This window comes from Mustela putorius, unplaced genomic scaffold (genome assembly GCF_011764305.1).
Source record: "Mustela putorius furo isolate JIRA1106 unplaced genomic scaffold, ASM1176430v1.1 tig00003867_pilon_pilon_pilon, whole genome shotgun sequence".
NCBI classification, from domain to species: domain Eukaryota; kingdom Metazoa; phylum Chordata; class Mammalia; order Carnivora; family Mustelidae; genus Mustela; species Mustela putorius.
The window spans coordinates 24,475,765-24,499,809 of NW_025422019.1; the positions used below are offsets into that span (position 1 = coordinate 24,475,765).

At 37.0% G+C, this 24,045-nt stretch overlaps 1 protein-coding gene across 3 annotated transcripts in view; it reads left to right on the top strand.

The window, feature by feature from the left end:
• The first annotated feature begins 16,792 nt into the window (after positions 1-16,792).
• Positions 16,793-24,045, top strand: part of KYNU (kynureninase) — a 131,603-nt gene continuing 124,350 nt past the window's right edge. The window contains exon 1 of one of the 3 annotated variants that reach the window (XM_013059080.2): positions 16,793-16,937. The gene's annotated coding sequence lies outside the window, so the exon portion shown is untranslated. Of the gene's footprint in view, positions 16,938-23,451; positions 23,681-24,045 lie in introns of those variants that run through there. The other 2 variants (XM_013059082.2, XM_004757892.3) reach the window with 2 other exon arrangements.

The window sequence follows — 24,045 nt, forward strand, 5'->3', positions numbered from 1 at the left end:
AAACAGCAACGAAGTCAGCACACATAGAAAGTTCTCCATAAATCAAATGAACACAGTTATTTGTTGCTATTGTATCAGCACAGTATTGGTCACATGATGTATGCTTTGCTAATGTTCGGAATCCATGATACAGTAGCTCACTGGCCTCATTCATCCCCTACTTACTGTGTTTTTCCAGAGTTTTACTTTCTTTCTGAATTCCTGTGTCTTTTATTTACCAGGTTTATTGTTCATTCCCACCAAACCATTAAGTTCTACAAGACCAGGGTTTTCTTGTCTGAAGAATCTCAAGCACTATAAATAGTATCTTACACATAGCAGGAACACACTAATTATTTATCAAATCAAGGAAAATGTAAGTAAAGGAGAGCAATGTACAGATAAAAAATTTGATCACTTCAACATGAATAATATTGGATGAATTCTAAAAATAACTTGTATTTGTGTTTTCTAAAGCACTCTTAAGAAGACCCATTTAATCTTCCCTCTCCTTCTTTCTCTTAGAGAAGTCTCATGCAGTTTCTACACATAAGTAGTTTTGATTGATTAATTATATTTTTATTAAAGTATGAGAAAATAATGTGAAAAAAAAACCACTGGAGGAATAATTTATGTGACCAAATGTAGGTATTTTAAAAATATTCTGATATGAGGTCAACATTCATCCATCAACTCAACATATATTTATTATATACTATGCATCTGGCTTTGAAAAAGAACGACAATATTACTGACCTAATTGTAATAGTTGTAAGCATATACGCAAACTGAATCACTTCAGAACATGCTAATGCAATGAAAATTTAGGATGTCACAGGCATGAGGACCTTGCTTTTTTTGGTCAAGGCAAACAGATAACTTCTGAATGGAGGCTAGAATGGAGATATTGCACATACTCTGAGAAGGCTAGAAAGAAAAGTTTTTCAGGAAGAGAGAAAAGCAAGTATGAAAGACAAGAGGTGAGCAAACTGGGCAGGTTTGCAGAATGGAATGAAGGCCAAGACATGGAGGAAATCACAGAGAAAGAGAACTGTGATGTGAGTTGAAGTCAGAAAGGTATCTGGGGTCGCTTGGGCGGCTCAGTTTGGTAAGTGTCTTCCTTTGGCTCAGGTCATGATGCCAGGGTCCTGAGATTGAGTCCCACATTGGAATAGTCTGCTCAGGGGGGGAGCCTGCTTCTCCCTGTCCCTCTGCCTACCTCTCTCTCCCCCTGCTTGTGTTCATTTGCTTGCTCTCTCTCTCTCTCTCTGTCAAACAAATAACTAAATAAGTAAAATCTTTTTTTTAAAGGTTTTTTTTTTTAAGATTTTGTTTATTTATTTGTCAGAGAGAGAGAGAAAGAGAGAGAAGGAATGCACAAACAGGGGGAGAAGCAGGCAGAGGGAGAAGCAGACTCCCTGCTGAGCAAGGAGACCAATGTGGGACTGGATCCCAGGACTCTGGGATCATGACCTAAGCTGAAAGCAGATGTTTAACTGACTGAACCACCCAGGCATCCATTTTTTTTTTTTTTTAAGACTTTATTTATTTGTCAGAGAGAGAGAGAATAAAATAATCTCTTAAAAAGGGAGGAAGAAAGAAAGCAAGCAAGCAAGAAAGAAAGAAAGAAAGACAAGTTAAGACTAAACCATGCATTGCTATGTTTACCATGGGAGGAGTTTCACCTTTCTTTCTTGTTGACCTGTACTTCACTAGAAGTTTTCATGTTTCTAAGTAACACAATTTGATTCACAATTTGATTCACTTTATGCTTTTAAAAATATCCTAGCTGTGAATAGAAGACTTGCACTAGTGAAAAAATATTTTTATCATGAGTAGTTTTCTTTTTCCTATTGAATTTTTCAGCAAGAAATAGTAATAAAAAGATAGTGTATTGAATTACCATTATAATCTACATATATGTCTTGCTTTTCATGCTTTTAAAGTCAAAATCTTATTCTTGAGCATTGCAAGTACAATTTTTTAATACTATTATTAATTCTTGTCTAAAATGTGTTCATTTCTTCACAACTAACCTAAATTCTCTAGGGTGTAGAGAAAAAAAAATTAATGACAGTTACTCCAGTCCAAGGATATCACTTTCTATGGAAATAATCCTAAGTCTTGGTTTACTTCAATCCTTTTTGGTGAAATTGCACATTAACCCTGGTAGATTGCAATGAGTAAAAATCATCAATATTTCACTTCTTACTCTCCCTAAAAAACTAAAATCCGATGGGCTAAAGTTAAAATTTAAACCACGATGTGGTATTAAATTCAGTTTTGGCAGTTAGTAGATATTTTTTATCCTACAACAACAGATGTGACTAAAAGAATTGATCTTGTTGACATGGCTACCCTTGAATGGATAGAAATCAATATTAACAATATCATCTACCATTGCACATTCTGGCAAGGAAATTTTTACCATTCATAAAGTCAGGTAGAGCTTGTTTTCCATTGTAGTGTCACAGCCTACTTCTGATGGAAAACATTTTTATCTGCAATTGGCTAAGTCATTTATCTTAGTGAGACAGCACGTGTAGCAGACAGCTTCAGCAAGTAGATATAAGAAAACTGCCATCATTAATTATCCTGAGGGCTGAAATTGGGGTCCCTGAGTTCCTAGTAGCCAGCTCACAAAGAGGGTAATAAAACTTGTGATTCAAACATAATTAAGTGCAATATATTGTCAATGCATTTTTCGTCACCTCTTTAAATGCAGGATCAACTCTAAGTCTATGTGAAGCTGATTGGTATGCAACCAAATTTCGTAGTGTTTAATGTGGATTTACTACCAGTATTGCATTTGAGCTTCCTGACAGGTTCCATGACAATCATTCATGTGTTATGGGTACCTTTAGCTCAGATCTACACAAACCGATAAAGTGGAACACTGAAACAATGCTGTAGGTAGTTTTTCTCCCATATTTTGATTTATTAAAATTTCATGAGAAAATTTCAGAGTAACACCAAGTTTCCATTTAAAACTATATTTCCTGTAGGAATGCCTAGGTGGCTCAGTTCGTTAAGTGGCTGCCTTCGACTCAGGTCATGATCCCTGGGTCCTGGGATCGAGTCCCACATCTGGCTCCTGGCTCAGCAGAGAGCTTGCTTCTCCCTCCCACTCTGCCTGCTGCTCTCCCTGCTTGTACTTTCCCTCTCTGTTAAATGAATAAATAAAACCTTAAAAAATTTATTTAAAAAAAAAACTATTTTTTCTGTAAAGTTCATTTAAATTGCAATTATCCATTAGCACCAACATTTTGATGAAGAGGACATAATTTCAGAACATCTAATTGAATAAATATAATTTTATGAAAAATTTGCTGCACCTTTCTCCCTGATATAAGATATACAAATCTCGCTGACCCTTGTGGTTAATTAAATGTTAATTTAGCATTTATGCACTTTGCTATTGACCCTTATATTTTTCTATTGTAAACTTTATAGTTTTTGAATGCATTTCTACATATGCTTGTCTAATTCAATGCAGTTAGTTTCTGATTTTTCTACTTGATGAAATCTATAGAATTTTGCTATGCTATTCTTAACATTTACACTCATTCATCTCTTTAATATTTTCAGTCTGTTTAACACTGAGTTTGATTTTGTGGATAATTTATTTTTTTTCTTTAAAATTACACCAGCATTTCCACTAAATTTAAACATGACTTTTATAAATTGATTTACCTATTTTTATTTTTCCTAAATTAGAAAAAAAAAAAAGTCCTTATGCAGTGAAAGCCTACTCCACTTTTATTCAGAGAATTTCCTGAGTACTTAAATCAATGATTAAAATGCACATACCTGGAGCAAGATGGCAGAGGAGTAGGAGACCTATATATCATCAGTTCCCAGGAGTTCAGCTAGATAGTTATCAAACCATTCTGAACACCTACAAACTCAACAGGAGATAGAAGAAAAAAAAAATAACATCAATTCTAGGAACAGAAAGGCAACCACTTTCTGGAAGGTAGGACTTGCAGAGAGGTGAATCTGAGGCAATATACAGGAAGAGAGACCACAGGGGGTAAAGCCAGCTCCTGGCAAGTGGTAGAGCAGAAGAGTACAAAAATCAGAACTCTTAGAAGTCTGCTCCACTTAGGGACATCACCAGAGGCTAAGTGGGGGGTGGAACCCTCATGGGGACAGTGTGGACTCAGGAACTATGGGGCCACAAAAAGACCAGGGGTGTCTGAGTGTGGCAGAGCTCCCAGGCATTGCAGTGGAGAAACCAGCTGCAAACACGGAGCCGAGTAGTAGGCTCTCACCTCAGGATTACCTTAAACCATGATTTGAGTCACCGTTGGGCCACTGCTCTTCCAGCACAGACACCACAAGTGGCATATCCTCCTGCCTACTCTGGAAGGAGAGGCATGGGAGTGCACTGCAGAAATCTGCTGAATTTGGAGATCCCAAGTGGACCTGTGTGCCAGAGACAGAAATGCTCTGTCACAGGCTTGGTGAGCTTGGAGTGCAGCTGTACACCAGGGTAATGGGAATGATTGCTTTTCTCGAGGGTGCACTGAGGAGTGGGGCCCTGACCTCTGAGCTCCCACAGTGCCAGAGATTGGGAGGCCGCCATCATCATTCCCATCGTCCAAAGCTGTACAGAAAGCATTCAGAGAACAAAAGCTACCACAAGAACAAACACGAGCAGATTGTTCAGCCTGGCCCCTGGCAAGGGCAATGCAATTCCACCTCGGCCAAAGACATTTGAGAATCATGACAATAGACCCCTCCCCCAGAAGATCAGCAAGACCGAGTTCATTAATTAATGAGAATGCAGAACTCCAGGGGCGCCTGGGTGGCTCAGTGGGTTAAAGCCTCTGCCTTCGGCTCAGGTCATGATCTCAGGGTCATGGGATCGAGCCCCGCATCGGGCTCTCTGCTCAGCGGGTAGCCTGCTTCCTCCTCTCTCTCTGCCTGCTTCTCTGCCTACTTGTGATCTCTGTCTGTCAAATAAATAATAAAAAAATAAAATCTTTAAAAAAAAAAAAAAAAAAAAAAAGAATGCAGAACTCCAGAGCTAAGGTAATGCAACACATGGAATTCATGGCTTTTTCTCCATGATTCTTTAGTCTTTCAAACTTAAATCTTTTATTTTATTTTTTCTTATTCTACTTTTTAAAAACATTTCTCTTTCTTATTTTAACAATTTTTAACTATTTTATCTTATCAATACCTTTTTAAAAAATCTTTTTTTTAAATTTTCATTGTTATAGTCATATTCTATCCCTTCATTGTATTTAACCTTATTTTTTGGATACTTAAAGGTTTTTCATTCTTTAGAATTTTGGGATACAGTTTCTTCTAATACATCAAAATATACCCTAAATCTAGCACATGGCTTTGTTCTGGTCTCCAGCCTGATCATATTTTTCCTCTTTTTTTTTTTTTTTAAACCAAATATTTATCAATTCCTTTTTTAGAATCTTTTAAAATTTTCATCTTTTTGGTCATATTCCATCTCTTCATCATGTTTACATATATATATATATATATATATATATATATATATATGTTTTTCTTTCTTTAAAATTTTGGGAGGTAGTTTCTTCTAACAGACCATAATACACCAAAAAATCAAGTGTGTCATTCTGCTCTATTGACCAGTCTAATATGCTAATATATTCTTTTTTTTCTTTTTTCCTCCTTTTTTCTGCCCACAGTTATAGGTCTCTTCTGATTTGGTTAGTGTATATCTGTCTGGGGTTGTTGCTACTTTTAAAATATTTTGTTCTCTCATTAATCTATTCTTATCTAGATAAAATGACAAGGCAGAAAAACTTATGACAAAACAGAAGAGAAGAAGAGGCAATACTGATGGCTAGGGACCTAATCAATATGGACACAAATTATATGTCAGAACTGGAGTTCAGAATGATGATTATCAAGGTACTCACTAGGCTCAAAAAAAGCATAGAAGACACTAGAGAATCCTTTTCTGGGGAAATAAAGTCCCGTTATGGAGAAATAAAAGAACTTAAATCTAACCAAGTTGAAATCAAAAAAGCTATTAATGAGGTGCAACAAAAAATGAAGACTCTTATTTGCTAGGACAAATGGGGCAGAAGAGAGAATTAGTGATATAGAAGACCAACTGAGGGAGAATAAAAAAGCTGAGCAAAAAAGGACAAACAACTACTGGACCATGAGGGGAGAATTCAAAAGATAGGTGATACCATAAGACAAAAAAAAAAAAAAAATTAGAATAATTGGGATTCCAGAAGAACAAGAAAGAGATAGACAGGCAGAAGGTATATTGGAGTGAATTACAGTAGATATGGCAAAGGGAAAAAGCATCAAAATCCAGGAGGCACAGAGAACACCCCCTCATAATCAATAAAAATAGGTTCACACCCTGTCATCTAATAGTAAAACTTACAAATCTCGGTAACAAAAAGAAAATCCTGAAAGCAGCGTGGGACAAGAAGTCTGTAATATACAATGGTAGAAACAGTGGGTTGGCAACACACTTATCCACAAAGACCTGGCAGGCCAGAAAGAACTGGCCTGATATATTCAGAGCACTAAATGAGAAAAATATGCAGATAAGAATACTACATCCTGCTAGGCTGCCATTGAAAATAGAAGGAGAGATAAAAATCTTCCAGGATAAACAAAAATTAAAAGAATTTGCAAACACCAAACCAGCCCTATAGGAAATATTGAAAGGAGACCTCTAAGCAATGAGAGAGCCTAAAAGTAGTAGACCAGAAAGGAACAGAGACAATATACAGTAACAATCACCTTACAGGTAATACAATGGCACTAAAGTCATATCTTTCAACAGTTACCCTGAATGTAAATGGGCTAAATGCCCCAATTAAAAGACACAGGGTATCAGAGTGGATAAAAAAAAAACAATACCCATCAATATGCTGTCTATAAGAAACTCATTTTGGACCCAAGGACACTCCTGGAATTAAAGTGAGGGGGTGGTAAACAATTTACCATGCTAATGGACATCTAAATATAGCTGGGGTGAAAATCCTCATATCAGATCAATTAGATTTTAAGCCAAAGACTATAATAAGAGATGAGGAAGGACACTGTATCATACCCAAAGGATATGTCCAACAAGAAGATCTAACAATTTTAAATATCTATGCCCCTAACATGGGAGCAGCCAACTATATAAACCAATTAATAACAAAACAAAGAAACACATAGACAATAATACAATAATAGTATTGTTACCTCACTGAAGTGGACAGATCATCTAAGCAGAAGATCAACAAGGAAATAACATCTTTAAATGACACACTGGGCCAGATGGACATCACAGATATATGCAGAACATTCCAACACAAAGCAACAGAATGCACATTCTTCTCTAGTGTGCATGGAACATTCTCTGGAATAGACCACATCCTGGGTTACACAAATCAGGTCTCAACCAGTACCAAAAGAATGGAATCATTCCCTGCATATTTTCAGACTACAAGGCTCTGAAGTTAGATCTCAATCACAAGAGGAAAATTGGAAAGACTCAAATACATGGAGGCCAGAAAGCATTCTACTTCTTTGGAAATTAAAAAAGAATTAAAAAAAAATTCATGGACACAAATGAAAATGAAAACACAAGTGTTCAAAATCTTTGGGACACAGAAAAGGTGGTCCTGAGAGGAAAGCATATAACAATACAAGCCTTTCTCAATAAACAAGAAAGTTCTCACATACACAACCTAACCCTACACCTAAAGGAGCTGGAGAGAGAACAGCAAAGAAAACCTAAACCCAGCAGGAGAAAAAATAATAAAGATCAGAGCAGAAATCAATGAGATAGAAACCAAAGGAACAGTAAAAATAAATAAATAAATAAATAAATAAATAAATAAAATCAATGAGACTAGGGGTTGACCCTTTGAAACAATTAATAGATTGATAAACCCCTGGCCAGATTTATCAAAAAGAAAAAAAAGAGGACCGAAATAAATAAAATCATGAATGAAAGAGGAGAGATCACAACCACACCAAAGAAATACAAACAATTATAAGAAATTATGAACAGCTATATGCCAGCAAATTTGATAATCTGAAACAAATGGATGTATTTCTAGGATGTATAAACTACCATAACTGAACCAGGAAGAAATAGAAAACCTGAACAGACCCATCACCAGGAAGGAGATTGAAGCAGTTGTCAAAAATCTCCCTACATACAAGGGCTTTCCAGGGGAATTCCACCAAATATTTAAGGAAGAATTAATACCTATTCTCCTGAAACTGTTCCAAAAAATAGAAATGGAAGGAAAACTTCCAAACTCATTTTATGAGGCCAGCATTACCTTGATCCCCAAACCAGACAAGGATCCCATCCAAAAAGAGAATTACAGACCAATATCCTTGATGAACACAGATGTGAATATTTTCACCAAAATACTAGCCAATAGGATCTAACAGTACATTAAAAGGATTATTCACCATGACCAAGTGGGATTTATTCTAGGGCTGCAAGTTTGGTTCAACATATGCAAATCAATCAATGTGATACAATGCATTAATAAAAGAAAGAACAAGAACCATATGATACTGGGGCACCTGCGTGACTCAGTGGGTTAAAGCCTCTGCCTTCGGCTCAGGTCATGATCCCAGGGTCCTGAGATCGAGCCCCACAGTGGGCTCTCTGCTCAGCAGGGAGCCTGCTTCCCTCTCTTTCTGCCTGCCTCTCTGCCTACTTGTAATCACTGTCTGTGAAATAAATAAGTAAAATCTTTAAAAAAAAAAAAAAGAACTATATGATACTCTCAATAGATGCTGAAAAAGCATTTGACAAAGTACAGCATCCTTTCTAGATCAAAAGTCTTCACAGTGTAGGGATAGAGGGTACACACCTCGATATTATCAAGTTCATCTATGAAAAACCTACAGTGAATATCATTTTCAATGGGGAAAAACTGAGCGCTTTTCCCCTAAGGTCAGGAACATGGCAGGGATATCCAATGTCACCACTGCTATTCAACATAGTACTAGAAGTCCTAGCCTCAGCAATCAGACAACAAAAAGAAATAGAAGGCATCTGAATCAGCAAAGAAGTCAAACTCTCACTCTTTGCTGATGATACGATGCTTTATGTGGAAAATGCAAAAGACTCCACTCCAAAACTGCTAGAACTCATATAGGAATTCAGTAAAGTGTCAGGATATAAAATCAATGCATAGAAATCAGTTGCATTTCTATACACCAACAGCAAGACAGAAGGAAGAGAAATTAAAAACTTGATCCTACTTACACTTGCACCCCAAACCATAAGATACCTAGGAATAAACCTAAACAAAGAGGCAAAGAATTTTTACACAGAAAACTATAAACTACTCATGAAAGAAATTGAGGAAGACACAAAGAAATGGAAAAATGCTCCATGCTCATGGATCAGAAGAACAAATATTGTGAAAATGTCTATGCTACCCAAAGCAATCTACACATTTAAAGCAATCCTTATCAAAATACCATCATTTTTTTTCAAAGTGGAACAAATAATCCTAATATTTACATAGAACCAGAAAAGACTCCAAATAGCCAGAGGAATGTTGAAAAGAAAATCAAAGTTGGTGGCATCACAATTCTAGATTTCACGCTTTATTAAAAAGCTGTAACCATCAGGACAATATGGTACTGGCACAAAAATAGACACATATATCAATGGTGCAAAATAGGGAGCCCCAAAAATGGACCCTCAACCTTGTGGTAAACTAATCTTCGACAAAGCAGGAAAGAATGTCCAATGGAAAAAAGACAGCCTCTTCAACAAATGGTGTTGGGAAAATTGGATAGCCACGTGCAGAAAAAATGGAACTGGACCATTTCCTTTCACCACACACAAAAATAGACTCAAAATGGATGAAAGACCTCAATGTGAGACAAGAATCCATCAAAATCCTTGAGGAGAACACAGACAGCAACCTCTTTAACTCAGCCACAGCAAATTCTTCCTAGAAACATCACCAAAGGCAAGGGGAAGCAAGGGAAAAAATAAACTATTGGAGCTTCATCAAGATCAAAAGCTTTCACCCAGCAATGGAAACAGTCACCAGAACCAAAAGACAACTGACAGAATGGGAGAATATATTTGCAAATGACTTATCAGTAAAGGACTAGTATCAAAAATTTATAAAGAACTTACCAAACTCAACACTCAAAGAACAAACAATCCAATCAAGAAATGGGCAGAAGCGTTGCTGGGGGCTGTGGGGAGAAGGGTAGTGTGGCTGGGTTACGGACTTTGAGGAGGGTGTGTGCTATGGTGAGTGCCATGAATTATGTAAGACTGATGATTCACAGACCTGTGCTCCTGAAACAAATAATACATTATATGTTAATAAAAAAAGCAAATACCTGTTATAAATGTCTCCACCGACCCATACCCCACTGGATTAAATTTAAAGAATATTGTAATATGTAAGTTTGCTTCAGGTAGAATTTCTAAGCTTGATTTAAAAAAGTAAAATTTATAAATCATTCTGAGACATCTATGATTTATAAAAACACTCACTATTTACCTGTCATGGATTCGTATTTGTGTGTGTGTGTGTGTGTGTGTGTGTATTTTAAGTCATCAGTGGATCTGGGAGAATTTGTTGGCTTGGCATGATCATGGAAAAGCCATGTTTCACCAAACATGGAAGAAAATAATGAAAAACTTTCTATGTATCTTTTGTTCTGATCTTTTCCCCCTTATTTTGCCATTGACTTAAAAATGGAGACAAGATTTGGTAACACTGTTTGCCAATTTCAGCAAAGATGTTGGTGTTTGCCTTCTCCTGTAAAGTGTACATACCTGTAGAAACACATTACAACTTGAGCACATTGAAATTTTCTTCCTGGCTGTGAGTAGTGTGTGTGTGTGTGTGTGTGTGTGTGTGAACATGTGTGTAAAGTATTTAGGTTTCATACATAATTGGAAAGTCAAGAGTATGGGAACACTGTATAAATTGAAGCAGGAGACAGAGAATGAAGGAGGATACCTATAAAGAGGTTTCCCCATTTCATGATTTCCCGTGTATTTGCCCTTCTCATAATTCAAACAATTATACATGTTTGAAACAAATAGCATCATAAACGTCTTAAAAACGCACTAACAACAACTCCATCCAGGTATTCAAGGGAAATGCTGGTGGTTTCGGAGCATTTTTTTCCTTTTGACATCTGAGGTCATCATCAAGTACAACCATTAGTCTCTTTGGTGTCCTACTAAGTGACAGGATTCTGATAGGGGCAGAACCCAACTGACTCAGTGTAGCAAGTATCCTACTTTTGACTCATTTGCAGACCTTTTACTTTTACGATGCCATCTGCAGAGAAATAAATCATTATAAAGTTGACTGAGTGTGTCCTATATTCATCTGCTTGACTGTGTTTGATGTAATTGACTGACAACAATAAAGAGAATTAGAGAAAAGAGGCATCAGTATTGTCAACTGGGTGTCACACACAACTTCCAAAGGATGGTCAGGATATGGATGGCCTGAGAAGAAGGAAGCCATCCAAGGAGAACAGAAACAGATAACACAGAAAGAGCATGACAGCATGGCATCTGTGTTTGTGTGGGGAGGGCATTGCATGTGTAAGAAGAGAGGAGGGGTATTTCTCACAGTTAAAAGGTAAGTCTGATTGAAATAGATCAGTTGTTAACTAATAGGAGATGGTTTTAAGACTGTAGATTTCACTGAAGTTATTGGATACCATAATTTGGGTTTCCTGTCTCTCTTTCTTTCTTTCTTTCTGTCTTCCTTCCTTCCTTTCTTTCTTTCATTTTTAAAAAGATTTTATTTATTATTTGACAGAGAGAGACACAGCAAGAGAAGGATCACAAGCAGGGAGAGTGGGAGAAGGAGAAGCAGGCTTCCCACCAAGCAGGGAGTCCAGTGCAGGGCTAGATCCCAGGACCCCGGGATCATGACCTCAGCCAAAGGCAGATGCTTAATGACTGAGCCACCCAGGCACACCTCGCTTTACTTTCATATCACATTTGTCATCTCAGCACAGTAGCACTTGTAGCATACTGAGGAAAAGCTAATTATCTTGAAGAAAGCATTCTGTATAGTCTGTGGCTTTCATGTTTTTTTCCTGCTTTGTTTACCAGAATATGAACCTAATAGAAGATCAGTGTCCAGACAGAATCAGGACATTTATAGGCAGCAAAAACCTGAAGTGTTTTTAAGATATTGTATAAAGAAAATGTAGAAAATCCATGAAACCATATCTGCTAAGACAGCTACGTATATTACTCTAAATATTTGTAAACCATGAACTACAACACCCACATTTTTTTTTTATTAGTAAAAAACAAATGGAATTCATTGGCCAGATTTTTTCTGATGGTCTGATTGGATGTGTTGCCTGTGCATCTCCCTCTTGACTCAAGATTCTTGTTTATTACTCAAATAGTTCTTAACATTTTCTTGTTAATTCCTCCAACCGCTTTTGACATTCTAGCTCTTCTTTTTCCAACTTGAATATTCCTGTGTGTACGATCTTTCTGTAGGGCAGCAGTCTTCTGAAATGCGAGAAATGTTTTTTTTTTAAACTTCTCTTGGATGATTTTGTGAATAGAGTCAATCTAAGCAGAAAAAAAAAATGAAAGCCTATGTGGCACTTATCTAGGTTGATTTATATATTTATTTTTAATTTTACTTATTTTTTAAACGATTTTGTTATTTATTTATCTGACAGAGAGAGAGAGAGCACACAAGCTGGGAGGAGAGGCAGAGGGAGTGGGAGAAGAGGAGTCCCCGCTGAGCATGGAGTCCAATGTGGGACTCGATCCCAGGACCCTTACATCATGACTGAGCTAAAGGCAGATGCTTAACGACTGAGCCACCCTTGTGCCCCATGTTGATTTTTTTTACTTCTCACCTTTGAATTATCTCAGTGTTAGAAACTTGGATACTTTAAACTGAGTCTTACAGGTAGTTGCTCCAGGCATCGTTGTTAATCAGTATAGGAAGGCAGAATATGCCAAAGCAAAATATGCTTTGAGCTGAAGACAATTGAGAAGAAGCATATGCAAGAAAAGTCAGCCCCTCCACCAAGCAGGCATTTCTCTAAAAGCGGGACATAAATTTACAAGCTTTTCCCCCCTCCTCTCTACCAGAAAGCACAAAAGTTAATCAGTGAAGATAACTTTAAAGATTTCTTTCTTTATTTTAGAGAGAGAGGAAAAGCCTGAGCAGGAGGAGCAGAGGGAGAGGGGGAGAGAATCATAAGCAGACTCCACGCTGAGCACAGAGCTTGATGTGTGGCTTGATCTCTTGACCCTGAGATCACGACCCTGAGATCAAGATCCTGAGCCAAAACCGAGAGTTGGATGCTGAACCAAGTGTGCCAACCAGATACCCCTAGTGGAGATAAGTTTCAACTCTATCAACCTGTCCAGCACTCAAGGGCTCTGCAGAACAAGCTTTACTAACTAGTCTGTATCTGCCATTATTTTCCCATATATTTGCCTTTCCACAATTGGCTGCCCCTTGAGATTTAAGGTTCTTTTCTCCTGTCCTGTCACTTTTAGAAAAATGTATTATTTCTTTGTTAAGATATTACATAAGCCCAGTTCTAAGCAAATCTTTGAGTTACCCATCTCTGGGTACTCTCAAATGCCACATGGACTTCTGAACCTTTTAATAAACTTTTGGGGTTTTTTTTCCCTCTTATTTATCTGTCTTTGTCCAGTCTAATTTATAAGCCATCGGCAGGAAAACCTAAGATTGGTAGAGGAAGATATTTTTCCTCCCCTGGGTCATTTAATTCCAAAACCCTGTGGATCCCTCAGCAAATATTTATGGCTATGTAATTTCATTCCATGCCTAGACATAATATTCAGTATAAGAATCTTGAGTGCTAGCTATACAATGCTGAGAAAATCCTTTGTGCACCCAACCTCCCCATACGGTATAGCTCTAAAGATGGATAGCAGCAACAAACCTAGTGAACCCCTGTGCAGAGAGTGAAATAGGAATGACAGATAGCATGACAAATAGAAGAAAGAGTCAATTAATCAGTCAACATTGATGCAGGGTGCTCCTACTACAGTCCATGCTGGTCATAAAAATAGGGGATGACATAGGCCTTGCCTTAGATCTCCTGACTTGGAGATCAAATATTTATTCTAGTATTTCTAAATATTTATCTCAATATTCCAAAATTCCCAGTTTATTAAATTCTTAATTTTTAAGAGCAAATGGTGACATTAAAAAGAGTTAAATATGAAGGTCTTATGGAATCATCAGGCCTGACATGTTTAAGGAAAATTTTTTTTGGTAGGACTTCTGTAGCAAGATTTCTGGAACAAACATGAAAGGTATTGTATGAAGCAGGAACCAAAGTATCAGAGAAGCTGAAGACAGACTAACGGTGGCATATTCTGGAAATAGTGAGGAGATTTCACGTCAGAGAAGCTATCACCAAGACAGAGCCTGAAGTAACAGAAGACCATCTGTTCAGCCATCAGAAATGCCATGATTTACTCAGCATTGGGGCAACAATTCAAGGGACAAGAATGAAATGTGTTGAAAAAAATTTCAGCAATTAAGACAGCTTTGAAATCATGTTTCTTACGGATGGTCTGTTGACATTCTGCACGTAATAGGTGTCCAAAGAATGCCAGAGAATTATTGTCTGGTCAGAATAAAATATGTCTCTTTAAAAGCTAAATTAAGGCTTTTATCTCCTGAATATGTTCTGACTTTGGAGATTTAGGATGATCAATTTCTATCACTGGTAGAGAGCCATACTCTGAATATTGAGTTGAAGATCTATCATTTGCTTGAGCTCTATTACAGTAGTTTAGTTTTTAAGACAACATTGCTCAAATAGTTTTCATGCAGGAGCTAGATAATAGATTGTAATACAGATTAGAAGACAATGCTGTCCATTTCTTCAGGGTACAAAGCAGGTGCAGTTATGTCTCTGCATGTGCATCTGATGCTTATGTATTTTAAATGTAAATTGTTTTCTTTAAAGAGAAAATACTATATTGAATACTGATGCAAAAGGATTATTTATTTGTGCTTTATTTTCCTGAATTGTGAAACTCATTTTCTACCTCTAATGAGAGCCCATGAAATGTTCCACAATGTTTGCAACAAATCTGGCTTTTGAGGAACAGATTTATATAAACTGTAGCTGGAATTTTTCTGTGTCTATATGTAATTTCTTTCTTTGTACAATTTTATGCAGGGTTATTATAATTTTATCTGTAGATGTGTTTAAGTATGTTTTGAGTAGTACGGAAAAATCAAAATTGGAAATTGAGCAAAGAATTCAAGATGAGTTCTCAAGACAAACAATCTTTAAATAATGAATTTTAGAAGATAAAATACTCCTGAAAAGGGCTTTACTATATAGAGCCCTATCTGAACGATTTCAAGTTGTGATATGGTAATCAAGACTTTTCTATAGGACTCCTTACAATTATCATCATTAAGAATAGTGCGGACATTATATATAATAAATGCTGAAGAGTCCTTCTTTGAAACTAATGGCCAATATAACAGAAATATTTACATGAGCATTTACATGAACAACTTTGTAATGAAGAGGAAGCCCAACTGTATAAGAACAAGTTGACTTCAATCTCAGTTTGAAGTTAAAGCATAATTTGGGATCACAGTGAGCATCTGTAATTACAGAGACGTGCTGTAGAATGGTATGTGTTCTTTTTCTGAAACTATTTCTGAAGAAGATAAATGAAGCATGATGGTGTACTTTTTCACTGGTTATATTTTCAATACCTCCTTTGTAATGAACCTAAGGGACTTGAGAGAAGAAAGACCAATACATCTGGACATGGAGATACCAGAATTGTCTCTTTATGCCATGATGAGCAAAAAAATAGTTGAATTCATCAGGGTAGCATAACTACAAAAAGACAGAAAGACCATGTATTAGTATTGTTGTGAAAGAGCTTGAACTCCACAAAAATCAAGTAAAAATGTGATAATTCAAAAGAGAATCTGAAAATAATAACAGAATGCATGTTCCTACCATCCTACCTTCTTAATTCCAGTTATATCCTCAAATATTGCTCCTGAATGAAACACTGCTGAGCAGACTGCTAAGGTCTCAGACTGCTGGGTAGGGAGGTAATGAAGGTAAGCATAATTAAGCGTAGTATTATTTAAACTCTGGGTTCTGAATAGCTGCTCTAATACTGTGCAAAGCTGGTTTGAAGTGTGGTGGTATGGGCTCCTTTCCCTCTGTAATGCATCACATCTACTCTTCTAATAAAATCATAGGCCTAGAGACCTTCTGAGGCAGGCCCTGTCCGGATAAGCCTATCACATGGGTGAGCCCAACCGAATGCATCTTTTCCAGATAAGCAATTCTGAAACAGAAAACTAGGAAGTGGTTGAAGCAAAACAGTAACTCATGCTGAAGTTTCCCCACATAAGGACAGAAAAGCAGAACCCTTGCTCCCCAAACCCAACCCCAAACTGGAATCTGGGGGGAAAAAAAAGAAAGAAAAGAAAAGGCACCCAGAAAGTTTACCTTCTCTTAGCCGGACAGATGCCTCTGGACCAAGTGTGGAGAATTCTGGGATGAGAAATCAATACTGAGGATCCTGGAGAATCAACCCATGGCCTGCTGAGAAGGTTGGCATCTAAATAAGTGTCTGGTCCTCAGAGTTCCCTGGTCTTGGGAGAAATGTTGGAATGTTGTAGCAGTAGACACTCTCTAATCTGCATGTTAGAGAAGAGCAAATTTTTCAACGACAGAGACTATGAAGTTGAAAGTGTTCTTGATGGAACTTCAGCAAAGGACAGGCGCTGCCAGCTCCCACGTCACCAATGCCCAGTTGTGGGCCTCAAAGCACTTCCTGCCAGTTACATCCCTCAAGTTACCACGATAACGTGATCTGAATTATAAAGGCAAATAAAGCCAGGAGTAGATAAATGCTCAAGGGCATTCAGCACCTAGACACCAGAAGAGTGATGAAAAAAAAAACCAAATAGGTAAGTTCTTTTATGAATTTGAATTTGGATTTAAATTTGAATCTAGCTTTGAAATTGAATCTGGAGGAAACCCATGTCGACTGTTATAGAAACCAAAAGGGAACTGGAGATGAATTCAATTCTTTAACAATAAGGCTTTCAGTTTCTAAACTATATAATTCTCTAATTTAAAAATCAGAAGAATTGAAGTACATGGTGATTATTAAAATTAGGCTGGTGTTCCATAATCTTAAAACAGTAAAAATGTAAAGAAATTGACAAGGGGCTTGTAATGCGTATCTGGGAAGTCTGCCATGTGAAATACAGAAGTTAAAGAAAAAGAAAATGAAAGAGGTTGGAGAAAGACGACAACTACTGAAATGGCAGACAATTTCCCACACCTATGCACATATGTACACACACACACACACACACACACACACACACACACATCCATCCTAGATGCTTTGGCAGAAATTCTGTATTCTAAAATTAAAAAAAAAAAAAAAACTTCCAGCAGAAAAATGAATTATTTGCAACCACCTCCTCCGTTTCCCAAAGCAGCAATCATAGTCTGTTAGTCCAGCTTGTAAGGGGCACTTCTGTCTCCTACAAGAGCCGAACTTGTCTGTGTCTTTGCTGCAGCCAGGTCCCGAGTCTTGTATGTCTGTAACTTCAGCACTACTCACCGCTCCTTTCTTCCTTTCTTCATTCCTTCCTCGCTCCTTCCCTCCTCCCTCCCTCCCTTCCTTCTTTCTTTCCGTCTTTCTGATATTTATTTATTTATTTATTTATGAGAGAGAAGGAGAGAGAGAGAGAGAGTCCGTAAGCATGGGAAGAGGCAGAGGTTGAGAGAGAGAGAATCTCAAGCAGGCCCCACACTCATAGCAGAACCCGACTCAGGGCTTGATCTCAGGGTCCTGAGATCATGACCTAAGCTGAAATCAAGAGAGGGACACATAACTGACTGAGCCACCTAGGTGGCCCCTCGTTTTTTGTTTTATCTATTTCCTATCCACTGAAATGTTTTTCATTTCTTATGATACCAGCTATGATTATTTTGTTTTCTCTTTTATTATATTATCTATTATTAATTGGGGGCTTATATTACATGGAAATCTTCTCTTTTATACATACACACACTTTATTTTATTCCCTTTCAAAGGTTCCTAATCCCAATTCCATTCCACTATAAGCATCTAGTCTTATTCAAAATTTAGATTCTTCCCAAATCACTATCCATTACTTATTTACAATACTTTGGATTTTTGAATAATATATAGCCTATTTGGGTGTGTTTTATGCTCATAAACTGTATTAGGCAATACATCTTGCTATGTAATACATATCAGGAAAATTTTAGGATTCTGGCTTTTACTGAACATTTCATTTTTGATATCTATCTATGTTGATGTAGGCAAATCTTATTCTTTCTACTGTTAGTTTATCCCATCATACATGTATCACACATTTTCTTTAATTTCTTTTCCTTGACAGCATTTCTAAATCCTTGCCCTCTAAAGCATGCCAGAGATGGACATTGTCACATCTTTCTGTCAGTGTAGGAGCATTTCTGCAAGAAATAGACCAAATTTTCAGCTGGATGGGGAGAGATAGATCTTTACCCCTGGGGATGCTTAGATGTCCGGTTTTTGACTTAGCCAAGGTAAGGGCAGTAGAATATCTCATCTTTTGTTTAGGGTTTGAAACTCCCCTGACAACATGCAAGGTTAGCTTCTTTACTGATAGTTTGCCACTGGCCTAAGCATTTGGATGAGCCTGACTTGACTACTTACCACACCACTGAAAGCTTTTGGAGGAGTCTCTCCCAAAGATAACTCCTTCGTGCAGGTCTTGGCAGCTCAAGCCAGAGAATCAACCCACCCCCAGAGCACAGAGATTAGGCCCACAGGAGTTCATACTGTGGATATCTCTGAGATCTCTGATGCTTGCTTGCATTCACTAAATAAAAGCCTCAAGTGGGTATATATTTTGGGTCTGGTGAGTTAGATCAAATATCTGAACTGGGAAAAACAATACAGATCTATTCCCAGGAGGGGAATAGATGATTCACAGAGTGTATCATTTGTTTAATTTCAATAAAACAGATGATACACTGTTTAGTTTCAATAAATTGCAGAAAGTTCTCTTTGTTGGCTTTACTAAACCAAAATGTCAAGGACTTTCTACTTTTCCTCATTCCCTCCAACTGTGGATGTCATCTGAAATTTTTAATTTCTATCAATATGATTGATATATAAAGGTATGTTAGCATGACTTCAGTGTGCACTTCTCTGAATCCGAAAGTGTTATATATAAAAATTTTATATTTATAAAAATATACTTTTATATTTATATATAACATACTTATAATTTAAATATATATAAATCACATATAATATATTAATACATCTTAAATCTATGTAATATATATAAAATACATATTTGTAAAGATATATAAATATGCTTTTAATTTATATATAAACAGAAAAAGAGATATATATTTTTTGAAAATGTAGGTACTTTTCAGGTTTTCTCTTTGTGAATTTATATTCTTTAATCCCTTGCCGATTTTTTAAAATTGTGTGTGTGTGTGTTTTTTAAAGATTTTATTTTTTTGAGAGAGAAAGAGAATGAGTGAGAGTATTAGAAAGGAGAAGGTCAGAGGGAGATCAGACTCCTTAAGGAGCTGGGAGTCCAATGCAAAACTCAACCCCAGGACTCCAGGATCATGACCTGAGCCAAAGGCAGTGACTTAACCAACTGAGCCACCCAGGCACCCCTCTTTTTTCTTGAGGAATTCCTTAAATATCCTTGATATTAATCTTTATCTAGTTTGTTACTTTTCTGTTGGCTGAATCTATTATACTTCTATTTCAATTCCCTCTTTCATAAAGTAGAAGTAGTAATAGTACCTCTAGCTCCTTTTTTTTCCTCTGAAGTTTAAATGAGATAATGCATGTAAAACACTAGTACAGCATTTACATTTGGCAAGAATTCAATGCATACTGGTTATCTATTAAGCTTTTTCAAATTAAGCTAATACTTTTGTTGTACCTAGATAAACATATAGACTTAGTTTTAAATTTAATTTTAATCTACACTTAAATTGAATGATTTCTTCTATATCATATTTAATCCAGGACTGAAGTCTCAAGCTAGGCACAGGAAGTTTAGAATATAGACTATAGTGACAAATGGAGGAGATGCAGCTGGGAAATCAGAAGCCATTACTCTGCACTTGAACTCATATTAGCTGGGCACTCCAACCTGTGTGAGCAGTGGACTCTGCCCTTCAAGCTGACCTGCCTTTCCACAGTAAGCTGACCTGCTGATGATGGAGGAACCCACATCTTTTCATTTGGGCACAGTTTTATCCATTGGATCCATATATTTGTATTTTCAAAACAGCAACACTTTCATCACCATTATTCTTGCCCCTAGTGTGTGGTTTATCATCCAACATGTCAAAATACTTTGAAAAAGGTATCATGTAATACAAAGTCTAAGTTGTATCTGATCTCTTTATGAAGAAGAAGAAACCTAAAAAGGAAAGAATAAAATACACCAGAATGTCTTGATAGGAAATAGAATCATTCATAAAGTCATGAGGCAAAATATGTTTTCTAAAATTTATATTACAGATACTGGCAAACAAATAGATAAGGAAAACAATGGGTCACTTGGAATGTTCTAATAGGTGCATAAAGTTTTCTCTCAGTAGAAACTTTTCCTTTTAGTTACTAAACAAATTCTCCAAACATTGAAAATATTTCAGAAGTTCTCAGGAAATGATAATAAAGTAAACTGCTAGTATTTGATAAATTCCCACCCTCATGTCTTTTCTTGGCTCTTTCAATCAATACCTCTGTTCTTGGCCAGATTCCTTACCAGCAAGGAGTTCTGGGAGCATTTTATACTCACTTATCTAACTCAGATCTGTATAAGATGCATGCTGTCCTAAATTGTGTATGTGTAGCCTAGATTGATAAAAATATTTCATCCCTTCAAATTAGCTCCTGGAGTACTCTTTAAGCAGATGAAAGATGACATCAAGGCACAGAGGAAAACACTAAAATGTGAATTCCATTAGCAGAGACAGCCACAGGCAAGGGAGAAAGGATGTGGCTTCATGTGTGTATAGACTTTTCTCTGGAACTTTCTTTGACTTTCCTAAGCAAAATCATCATTACCTCTTCCTAATTCCACTGGATGTACTTTCAGAATACTTTAATTAATCTAATTATAATCACGTTCTCTGGAGATCTGTTAGATCACATGTATATATGAAATAACTACTTTTTTTGACAGCTTTCAGGCCAGCTATTGACTTTTATTATATTAATCAGTAAATTTCAATTACTTAATCAGGTTAATTACAGAGTGTTATAGACTTAGGGACTGTGCGTATGTTCAAGCTTTCCAAACTGGGCTGACCCTCTTATATAGTTCAATGACCAATATAGCTGTACTTTTATGGCGTTTGGATTATTAAGAAGCTCTTACCAGAAAACACGCCATTCTGTAAACCATATGTCGATATGTTCAAGTCTCAGAAATGTAATAGGGAGTGTACCCTTTATTGTATTGTGCTGTGATTGTATCATAATCAAGATGTAGAATGCAAGAAGCAGTAGTAATAGACGCACAGGTCACATCTCATAAGCCATGAGTGAAGAGATCTATTTGGAGGAGTGACAAAAGGAAAGGCTGCGAGACAGGAAGAGAACAGGTAAAGGAGAATGAGGACAGAGCTTGAACAGAGATCTGCAGTGTAAAAGAAATGTTAGAGCAGTCAATGTAGAGGCTGTCAGCAGAGAAGGCTGTTTGGATTTTCCTAATTGGCAGATCATTAGAGCTTTGCCCAAGACAGGACTCAGGAGCGAGTAGAAGTGGAAGTGAGACTTAAGGATAGCTTGCAGTTAATGAGACACATTAATGGCATTACTTGGCGCGCCTGGGTGGCTCAATCGGTTAAGTGTTGGACTCATGATTTTGGCTCAGGTCATGATCTCAGAATCAGGGGAATCAAGTCCCATGTAGGACTCCATACCAGTTGTGGACCTTGCAGAAGACTCTCTCTCTCTCTCTCCCTTTCCTGCCCCTTCTTCCTGCATGCATGTGTGTGCACACACTCACTCTCTCTTTCTCTCTCTCTCTCTCAATAAAAAGGCATTACTGTTCTGCTCTTCTCTTTAAAGTCAAGAGAACACTTCTTAGAAAATGGAGATGAAAACTCTTTCTTTAAAAAAACAGGTAATAGCTATAATTCTAAACCAGAGATTATGAAGAATAGCTGTTGAATACAGTAATGCTGCAGACCTTAGAAGTCTGGGAGCAGTAAGGACACTTAAACATCTGTGTTAGCCCTAAATGGAGTTCTCTTAAGGCAGGTGTCATAGTTCTATGGGAAACAATAAAGAATATTTTATCCAGAGCAGTAATTCTGGACAACCTGAAAGACTGAGGAGCAATCTCTACACTCCATTCCACTCTAAGTGTTGGAAAGAAACATAAGACAGGAAGAGAGAGGACATAGATCAGCCATTGTCATAAGAAGTCACAGTCAGTGGTACAGAGGAATGTGCAACAGCAATTGGCTTTACACACAAAAAGATCTAGCTAAATCATCTCACAACACAAAAAAAAAACCTTTGTCTCTTGGACCTACACTCTAAGCCATGCTGATTTATTGCTTCAACAACAACTAAAAGAATTGGACCACACTGGGTAGCTAAATCCCCTAGATCTCTTGGGTACCTGTTAGGCTTCTGAGCTACAAAAGGCTTTAATTCTCTTGGAACATAATCAGTCAGTTAAAATATCATGGGAATCATTATAAAATAGACAATAAAATCTGACTGGAGTATAAATGAAGGCCACAGAGTTTAAGAGAAAAGCTTGAGACAGTTTTTGGGAAAGTACAATCAAAAGAGAAAAGAACATTTCAAACAGAAGGAAGTAACTGTATAAGGGGAAAAACAGAGGTGGATGAGAGAGTTGCGGCAGTCAAATTTTCATAGTAAGTTTAGCAGGGCTGGCCATTAATGTGCTTTGGGAAAAGGGGCCAAAATGAGAACTCCAAGTCAGGCCAAGTCTTAAAGAGCCCTTTGTAAGCCATGACAGGCAGTGATGGTGGAAATGGGATGGAAGGAATGAATAGAGAGTAGTTGGTCAAAGGGCTTTATGCTTTCTGTAAAGCACCAATAGGATGATGATTCTGTCATTTTCATAGTCATACAGGTAAAATTAAAATAGGAAATAATCCCTCCTTCATATTTCTTCCTGCTGATGATTTTTGCTCTGTATTAGTGTCTTTTATTTAAATTTTAGGTTCTCCTACTTAGCTACCTATTGTGTTAATAAAACATTAACCTACTATTGCATTCATTCTGTGTTAGGCAGTGAGTCCAAAAGTTCATTCTTACAACCACAGTAAAGATACAGGGCTCTTGTAGAAGGCAGATTAATAATTAATAATGATGACAAGGAATTACTTTTGTTCTGTGTCAGCTAATTGAAAGTTAGAAGTCAAACAATATATAAACTTTCCTAATGGAGGTAGGTCCTATGTAAACTGGGTAAGAGATGTAGCGACTCTACAAACTACTCCCTGGCTGATTTGGATCCCACAACATCCAGACCAAGAAGCCCTCTTGTCATGCAGAATAGCTTGGGGTGCTCTGATCAACACAGGGAAGGCTATGAAGATCTGACTTTTTCAAACGCCTTTTGAAGTCTTCTTAAAATGAAGCATCATAAAGGTGAGTATCTTAAACAAATGTTCTAGAGAATGCTGTATCAAGGCAACAGGTCCAGAGCAAGTTGATTACGGAATAGCTATCAAGGGGCAGCCAAAGTGAGAGAGGAGGAATTTGTAAGGGAGCAAGAATCACAATTATCTAACTATCTATTTATTTGTTTGTTTATCTATTACCATTTAACCAGTGTTGAGGAATTTATAGTATGTGTTAAAACATAATAGACTGCACAAGATTAAAAAATAAATAAGTAAATTGATCGATGTAATGAATAAATTATTGCACAGTAAATACAGAAGGAAGTTAGAACACAATGATGCAAACCAAAGGTCCCACGAGGACAGTAAGGTAGAGCAAAATGTTGATTT